Source organism: Cupressus sempervirens, chromosome 7 (genome assembly GCF_028749045.1).
Source record: "Cupressus sempervirens isolate cs-2001-9-10 chromosome 7, ASM2874904v1, whole genome shotgun sequence".
Classification (NCBI taxonomy): domain Eukaryota; kingdom Viridiplantae; phylum Streptophyta; class Pinopsida; order Cupressales; family Cupressaceae; genus Cupressus; species Cupressus sempervirens.
The window spans coordinates 189,449,849-189,456,743 of NC_143124.1; positions in this window are offsets into that span (position 1 = coordinate 189,449,849).

The window sequence follows — 6,895 nt, forward strand, 5'->3', positions numbered from 1 at the left end:
AACTAAATTTTGAATCACTCACAAACTAGGCTTTTCATAACTTTGGTCACTGAGCTTATTTTCTTATATATCAAATGCACTAAAGTTCGGAAAATTAGATTTTGCATTTATAGATTTTCCATTTGATTTGTATGGCATTGTATTTAAAAGTTGTCTTCTTCTCAAACTATTTGCACCAAGCTTACCAAATTTGTGGGACTCTATGTGGACAATGTGCTCCTCAAAAAAAATTTTAAAAAAAGAAAAAGTTAAAAAGAATAATAAAATAAAATAATCAATTTTTCTAGGGAAAAAAACTAATGGATTGTTATAACTATTTTTTTAATATTGTTGATATGATTTGATATCACATGTAACTTGTTTATTCCAATAGATACCATTCTCATAAACTGCATCAAAATGGCTTATAGGAATTTAATAGAATAAATCACTATATGTCCATAACTAATTAACACGACAATTGATTTTGCATTTCACTGAAATATCTACTCTAACTCCATCAAATTCATAGATTTAACTTGAAAATAGAGGTTGATTATCAATTTTAATTTCTAGATTAAATATATCAATTTCTTTACAAGAGATTTTTTTAAATATTAAAAAGGAAAAAATTATAGAAAAATGAATGTTTACATTTTTTAACTTCTAATTTTAGTTTTAATAATTGTTGTTTACATGATAGAGGTCCGCTCTGATACCACTTGATGGAGGGCCACACCACTCTACCCACTCACAATCAAGAATGAAACAATATGAAGATAGAGATGACAAAAATGCTTCATAAAGCATCCATTAATACTTGAAAATTCACTACAAGAGCTTACACTTGAAAAACTTCTATTTTCCGAACTTCATTACAAATGATAATAAGCCTTGCTTAAATAGGCACTTCTAACCCAAGACATTACAAACACAACCAATGTGGGATAAAACGTAAATACAACTACCTTTAAATAAATATTAAATTCCCACCCAAATACAACTAAACACCCAACAAATATTAAATACATGATTTATCCAAAACCTTCTAGAATTTCTACCTACAGACCTCGATTAATGGAATGACAACTATTTTTCTTATTTTTCTATTTTATGCCCCTATGCACCTCGAAAATAGAAATTCCTCTTTTTTTCTTTTTCTCCTTTTTCCCTTTTTATTTATTTATTATTTCTCCTCTAATTTTCGTCACTTTCTCTCTCCTCCACAAATTTTTTTTTTTTCCAATAATTTTCCCATGCAAGATGCTCCTGCATCATTACATAAGAAAGGTGTAAGTTCTGACTCTATTTATCATCTCTATTTATTCAAGTAAGCTAAAAGCCAATACCAAAATAGAAAACACCACATTCTTTTCGATGAGCGAAGGTATGTTGTAGAAAGCTTTAGAATCTAGAGTAATCAAAGATAAAGAACTAAAAAAATGCACCATCTTTAACATTTTTAAAATACATTTTTCGAGACTACCTAAATTTGTTTTAACTGCCTACTATCTATTTTCTCTAGTCTTAAAATAAAATCCACTTTTGCCTCTAGTGGGAAATGTGTGCACGAGTATCTTTATTGCTTCTTCATCCTTCATTGTTCTCAACTTTCAAATCTTAATTTTTAAATTTTTTTTTGCAGTTGCCCCTATACATAATTTTGAGTACAATAGTTAGGAACACATTAACATGAGTCTATTGTGCCCTAAACAACCTCTTTGTAATTTGTGAATGCATGGCAGTTGCAGTTGCATGCCTATTGTCAAATATTATATAAGCGACACCAGTCTACTTCTCTGCAACACAACCTTTGTTTGTATGCAACTTTCCTATTAATAAATCTTTGATCTTTTCATTGTAGATATCAATGGAATCTACACTTTTACCAATAATTCTAAAAACTGAGTCTTATGCGTTTACTAGCGAAGGCTTTGCAAGGATTTTTGTAATTTTAAATTGGAACAATCCAAAGGTAAGATATGTGAAACTGAGAGTTGGATTTTCCTACACATTTCATCCCTGGAACCCTGTTTCACCCCTTTCGGAACATCATTGGAAATAGTGAAAAATAAATGGAGAATTAAGAATTTCTTGAAAGAATCAATAAAGGGTTGTATACAGTGAAAAAAATGATTTTGAGATTTGAGAATTTCTCAGAAGGATCAATGAAGGGCCTTTTTTCTAGGTGTTGTATGCTAGGATATATGAGATCTTTTGTTGTAGTCTCTTTTGAAAAATAAGCGCACAAATTTTCTCTTGTAACATGAAAGAGCTTCACAACAAATTTATGTTCTACACTAGATTTGCCTTTGGTAAATGGAAAAGTGCAGAACAATCGGCTGCCTGACAATTCACGAGGCTTCTTGAAAATGAACAGTAAGGACAAATGAAGTACCAGACTCTAAATGGCTTTCATGCAATAATTTTATGCCTATCTTGAACTTTTCTAAGTTATTTTCTGTATTTAAAAATTAAAAATGAACCCCAGCAAAAATGCTTTTGACCAATAAGAAAAAGGAAATAATGTTTCAAAAATTAATTTTATTTAATTTTTTTTTTAAAACTTTAGTTAAGAGGATGATTTTGTTTTAAAAACTTAATTATGAACCATCACCTGGAACGTTCCCTGCCTTATAGATAAGGCATAAGGCAGGGACTAATAATGGTAGGAATGGGATAAAATTGATAGTTCTTAAGAAATTGGGATGGGATAGAAGTTTGTGCAAAGAAAAAATTGTCAGGAAATAATGTTCCAAGTAGGAAGAAAACTAGTGTTAAATATTTTAGGTTTTTTTTTCAAAAATTAGGTGTTAGTGTTAGTAAGAAGGAGATTAGATTAGAGGGAGGGATAGTGGTGTTAGCTAATGAAATTTGTTTAGTAAATTATGACATGTATTTAATTAGTATATAAGGGAAGAGAATCTTTCCACTACAAGAATTGTCATCGTATAAGACTCCTTAATAGGAAGTTGATAATCTTATGATTAATTGAGTGATCTGTTAAATTCATTACTTGTTAGGAGATAGATTTTATACATGGTTTACATATCAAGTGGATAGTATGTGATAAATTCATGATCTACAATTTGTTAGTAATTTGTTATTAATAGTTAGTGGGTCGTGTGAGTATGATGTCTCTTAGTAAGATTTAGCTGTTAATATAGATAAGTAATAATATATACATTTAATAATATGCTTATCATATGTTACTTTTTATTAACTACCTTCAATATTTTATGGGTAATACAAATGGGTATATAATAGGTATTGGATTGTATGGTATACATATATATAAATGTATGCTAAGGTATTATCAGGGTCCTATATCCATAGATTGTAGTGCCTAGGGTATCCCTTGCAATAAGTGTCTGTACTAAATAATAGACTGCAACAATATTGTACCACTATTCAAGACTATTAATGGTACCTAGAATTTTGAATACCATAATGTTTCTCATTATAATCTAACCATTAAGGTGTCACTTCAAAATGGGATGTGAATTTTTGAGACAAATGAGTCGATCCAAAATGTTAAAGGATAGATACATCTTATTACTCGTCTACCCGCAAACCCTAGTTATAACCTGACTTTAGTGAGCAACTTAGTCATAACATGTTATGCTAAGACGTGATACTCTAAGTTTACCTTACATATATATAATATAAATAAATAAATAATTAAAATTTTTTTTTTTACTATATTCTTGCCTTGTAAATTTTGGGCATGACAAGAACAAAAAAAAAAAAAGGATAGATAGATGCATCTGTACCTAAAGCACATGAACAAAGTGCAACTCACACCATTGTGATTGATAAGAGAAGATCTGAAAAAAGAAAGGATATACCAAAGGAAAAGGAGCAAGAAGCCATACATGCATTGGTAACATTATCAACATTAGACACTCCTACAAAGAGCCTTCAGAAGTCGAGCACAAAAGATGTACCCTTGTAGATCTCAACACCAAGCTCAAGTTCTTCTAAGGTTGCTAAGGTAATTCACTATGGAGATGTCACTTTATATGAAGAGGTAGTGATACCTAAGTATGATTATGCAACCATAACATTAGAATAGATAGGAATTATGCAACAAGCCTTAGATAAGAAGAAGCAATAGGAGATACTCAAGAAAAAGTATAGACAAAGACAAGCATTGCAAGAAATTAAAGACATCTTGTTAGATGCTTTTAGCTTGTCAACACCAGAAGAGACAAAGCCACTATTAGAACAGTTGATGGATATTGTGGAAAAGGTGAACGATGAAGATATGGATACAAATGCCAAACTGTTAGAAAGGTCTGAGAGAAAATTTCAAGGAAAAGTCAATGAGAAGATATCATTAGTAAATTTAGGCCTAAATTTCGATGTGAAAAGGTCAAAATTTTGACAAGAGTAGGTCGATAAGGTGACCGAGCTTGTTGTTGGTCTTTTTTGGTCAGTTTTTTGCCACATACATTTTGTGTCAAAATTTTGTCTTCATAAAGGTGGACTTACCGATGCGAATTTCATCAATTTCCCTAGTCCAGCTTGAACTATTATTTCCTCATCTACGAGCATCGCTGATCGAAATTTTGATGTAAACCTTCACCAAGTTGGCATCTAATTGCAACCAAAACCTCTTACTTTTCTACACCGGTGCCATACAAGCGACGTCAAAGGCGACCAGTTTGGTGTCAAAATTGTGACCAAAACACCTTACCTTTCTACACATTTGCATTGAAATTAAGACCAAGATATGTAAAAATTTCGACGAGCTGTGCCAATTATTGCAAAAGCTTTTCTCTCATAGGAGCCTTCTAAACTACACAAAACTTGATTCTAAAGCGTAATTGCTCGGTGCATGAGAGTCAGGGTATCGTGCACATTTCTACCTCCACACCATTGTTTCATTCATCACATGATTTATTTCATACAAAACAATGGGAAGGAGGAAGAAATGTGCACGATATCCCGAGTCTCCACAGAGTAATTATGCTTTACAACTCAAATTTTGTGCAGTTTAGAAGGCTCCTATGAGAGCAAAGCCTTTGCAATAATTGGCACAACACATCTAAATTTTGGTTCCTGCAGGGAAGAATAAAATTAGGAAAGAATTATTTATCAGGAATGAAAACCAATAATTTCATCTATTTTTCAAACAAATAAATGTGACAAAAAAACTTATAGTCCCAATCACATCATCATAAGAGTGCATCTATAACTATAACTATAACTATGTCTAAAACCAACATAATTTACAAATATCCACAATTCAAATATTATCCCTTGATGTTTTCTTTAATGCAAAGTTTTAAGTCAACTATGTTATCACCTTGGATGCAATACCAAATTGTCATTAGGCTAAAGACTGCAGCAAGATTTATGATTTACAAATGCAAGGAGAACTACCCAACCAAAGTAGAAAATGACATGAAAAGTTAACAGTCTATCAATTAACAATCTAGATGAAATATTTCTAGCAATTGAACTATACGTTATAAAAACAAAAAATTGCCTTAAAATTGACAGCTCACTAGTTGTTCATTTGCATTTGTAATGGCTTCACAAAAGTTGAAAGCTTACGATTTGTCAAGAACACAAAAGCCACTCGTAGTTCAACTGCATCAATAAAACTAAAGTAGTTTAATTGCACGGTGAGGGCAAGAGACTGTCAATATCGATTGTGGAGTTGCAAATACATAAGTGATAAACATAAAAAGGTAGTACAAGATTTTAATAGCAATTGTGACTTTCACTATTTTTCTCAGTAGTTTTGGGTTATTAAATTGGATAGAAAATTGATAGTAAAATGTGAAAGAGAACACACATAATGTCACATCAAAATAAGTTTGCATCCTACATATGAGTATGCATCAAAACTAAATTTTTACCTCCTCAATCTATCTATATCAATAAAGAAATAAGACGTTTTTGTAATACAAAATTCTTGAACCCTATTCCACTGTAATCTTCAAACCTGCAAAATAAAACAAAAGCCATAAGAACTAAAATAAAAGGATTTATTTCTAACAAACTATCACAGATGCTTTATATATACCTTAGGACGTGATACAAGCTATTTCACAAGCAACACTTGCATTCCATTTTTTTCTCATTTACTAGAGTGATGATAAACTATATGCAAAGTAGAAATAGTGCAACATAATAGATGATTAGTATCTATAATTTTTAATACTAAAAATTATAAAGAATGTAATACTCACAAGTGTCACTACCTAAGAGAATGCAACCCAAGTTTATCATGATCTCTGCAACATTCATTGCATTGGGAATATCCTACTTATTTGCAAACACTAGTAACACTGCATCTCTAGTTCATCTTGCAAGAACAAGAAACTTAAATCATAAAAAATTTCTATGGATAACATGAAAATAATTGTTAAAAGAATGAGGCCAATTTTACACATAATAACCAAAGTTTCCATGAGAAAGACATGAAAACTTCTTGATCCATTTTTCTGGACAATATTTTTTAGGACAATTTCTAGCAAATAATAATTACATGTGGTAATCACAATACCACATAGGGGAAATATGTGGATAGATTACCTGACCCAATGATGAAGAACATGCATTGATAAAATTGAAAAAAAAAATACCATTTTATGGTTTCTTGTATTATAAGAAAGCTTGTAGATTAATGAAGAGCATAGACGCATAATCCCTCACTATCAATGTGAGCATCATTAACTTTCTAGATATCTTGATATCTATTTGTAGAGAAATGAGAGCACAAATTTGGCAACTGAAGTTGAGAAATGCATGTTTTGGTTTTTAGAATAATTTGCAAGATAGATTACTCACGAGTTAACTAGATAAAAGAGTCTGATAACTAAAAATGGCTGATCTAGTCATGGTAGTGAAAGATGTAAATAGTAAGTACAAGATATCAGTAAATTTTGATGTTTATTTTTTG